The following is a 3,000-nucleotide window of genomic DNA, read 5'->3' as shown; positions in this document are numbered from 1 at the left end:
TTATTTTTTCAATTTTGATATATGAAATTCACATTACACTAATTTTTGTACACTCAATCATTATTAAACTAACATATAAAAAATGGATCTCACATGAGTTCACTTTACAGCTTAGTTTTACTTATAATTTGTTGGTTATACCATTGTTATAAGAAAATGAAAATGAGTTGGTTTAGATGAAAATGGATGCTTAGACTTGAAATCTAAAGTTACTAGCTAGAACCAAGGTGGAAAGACGAATTTTTGGATTTCGCTTGGTTAAGCTAGTTTGATCTTATATACTGATGATTGATTTGATGATTAATGGAACGAATGTTGCAATTATCAATTTATTTGATGATCACGATACTAAATTTGAGGTAATGAAGACAACGGCTCAATATCAATATCAATATCAATATCAATATCAATATACCTCAAATATAATAGTGACGAGGATCAATGTCGATGTATCATATATGGTTCCCAGTATTGTGAAGTTACATGGAGTATATAAATTAGCTATAGGGGGTGAGTCAGATTAATTAACTCGAGTATTTATTTAATTTGTATTGAAAAGTTATATATTCCATAAATTAGCTATAGGGGTTGAGTCGAATTATTTAACTCGAGTATTTATTTAATTTTTTCATATTTATCAATGAATCTTAAAACTCAAATCATAAAATATATCGAGTAACTTATTTAGAGTAGGGCTGAGTCAAAATAACTTTTACTTGTTTTATAAAGATATCGAAATTGATATATACAAAAATAAATATCACATAATTAAAAAGACACGACTTAAATAAACATTTGTAATCCTAAAATAAATCAGCTTAATTTAACGACATTGAGGACCCTTCCTTTTGTAAGATAGATAAGATATTTAATGGTTTTTTTAGGCGACGGTATTGAAAAAAATGGATTCCATTTTATTTGACTGATATAATTAATGCAAAGGGAGGAGTGGGTTTTGACTTTTGAGTAGGAAGACATCCTATTACCAAAAATAGAGAAATAGAATAAAATATTTAATGATTAAAAAAATTTCATTTAATGACGATGAGAGAGTAACACATACTCAAACTCCTAGTACGGATGCATGATTTTTTTTTGATAGGGGCCATTCCTTATATTCGAGAATATTCTATTTTTTATTCAAATATTTATAGTGATTTTTTATAATACTAATTTATAAAAATTGAATAAAGATGAATTTTGAAAAAATGGATTTATTAGAGGATTATGCACCTATATGGCTATCTATATATTCTCGTAACTAATTTAGACTGTTTTTTTTTTTCAAATAAATGAAATGCTTTTATGAGAAAATCATACTACTAGTATTCTATATTGGGTGTTTTATCTTCACCCGTTAATTTCATCAGGTGTGGTTGCTTTTAATTTTTAGCTATTTTTTTCGACGTTGCTATATGTAAATCATTTTTATAATTGTACTGTGCTTAACAGTAAAATTAAACATTATGCAGAGACATTTATTTTTGGCCATAATAGACATTAATATGTAATTTTCTACTCTTCCCTCAGTTCCTAAAAATTTGTCATCTATTTCTATTTTTGCCCGTCCCCAAAAACTTAACATCTTTCACTTTTATCATTTCTAGTAGTTGACCCAACACTCCACTAACTCATTCTCACTCAAATTTTATTATAAAAGTATGACGCACATTCCACTAACTTTTTCAACCTACTCAACTTTCTATATATATTTCTTAAAACTCGTACTCTTTCAAAACATGATAAAATTTAAGGGACGGGTGAAGTATTATGTTTATCAATTATGAAATTTATAATACTTCATGTTTAAAATCTTACTCTCCATACCTCTCAATTCTCGTGTGCAATTGTAATTTAGTTGTATTTGTGTAACAACCCGAACTTTCGTACCTTATTATTATTATTAGCCCAAAGATAAATAAAGAAATATATAAATAAATAGACAAATAAAATAAGTGAACGTTGTAGTATTCGAAACCTGCCCTTATCGTTTATAATAATCGATCTTGGAATTTTAGATAATAATTGTTTCGTTCTCAAAAGAACATTTCAAGTAAAACTAAAAGAGTAACACCAAATAAAAGTGTATAATGTCCGACACATCTCCGAAGTCCGCTAATGTACTATTATACAAATTTATCGAATTCCTAATCTATTACAATTAGAGAAATGTGCAAGTCCGGACAGCCCTTAAAACGGTCGTGCTCGTATCCAATCGGAAGTGAGAGAGGTGTGCAAGTCTCAAACATTCCACTTGACTACAAATGCTCGCGTCCCAACTAAGTCCGACACACCTTTGAGCATCACCGACTTCCCAAATGAGTGCTCCTACATAAAAAGGAAAATTTGCAATAACAATATAAAATCATGCACTTAATGCCAAGAAGAGCAAAATATATGAAATTGAAAAGTATGAGCTAATCTTTGAGGAGACCTACCTAACAAGATTTGCTGACGAAATGTTTTTTTTTTAAGATTCACATACCATATAAAAGAAGTATTTTTTTATTGCAAGTGGGCATTTAAACGCTAATGAAGAGAGATCAACGCCTAGTATAATCCCTCATTACTCAAAACACTTTTTGGCCATAGATCACGTCCTCAAAGAGAAAATATCTCTGACAAATATGACAATGAAGTTAAGCCTCCCCAAGATAAACCTCCTTCCACTTTCCTCAACTTGCAAGGAAGCAAGTATATAAACCCACAAAGTTTCCTGAAATAGCCATCCATCACTATCAAACATTCTCTCTACACCCACATATAATACAGGAGTACGAGGAGGGAGTATTGCAGATAATTGTAGGATCAAATCCCCAATCCAACAACACTTTGTTCCACATCCTAAGGTAAACCCCCAAACCTTTCTTTTCTTTCATATATTTACAAGCATATGCATATATAATTTGATAGTAGAATCTGCCCAAGTAACATCAACAAATACACAGCAAGTCTAACATCATCTTCCACCACTAAGCCATCCATAACAGTAAGACAAAT

At 30.1% G+C, this 3,000-nt stretch overlaps 1 long non-coding RNA gene across 1 annotated transcript; it reads right to left on the bottom strand.

Moving 5' to 3' along the window:
- Positions 1-2,028: 2,028 nt before the first annotated feature.
- On the bottom strand, positions 2,029-2,994 carry LOC125197810. Its single transcript, XR_007172247.1, has 2 exons — positions 2,439-2,994; positions 2,029-2,328 (listed from the first exon to the last, which is right to left on the bottom strand). It is a non-coding gene; the product is annotated as an uncharacterized LOC125197810 (long non-coding RNA).
- Between the last annotated feature and the right edge of the window lie 6 nt (positions 2,995-3,000).

Source organism: Salvia hispanica, unplaced genomic scaffold (assembly GCF_023119035.1).
Source record: "Salvia hispanica cultivar TCC Black 2014 unplaced genomic scaffold, UniMelb_Shisp_WGS_1.0 HiC_scaffold_1008, whole genome shotgun sequence".
Lineage (NCBI taxonomy): Eukaryota > Viridiplantae > Streptophyta > Magnoliopsida > Lamiales > Lamiaceae > Salvia > Salvia hispanica.
Note: the sequence above shows the minus strand (reverse complement) of the source record. Positions and strands in the feature narration are given on the sequence as shown.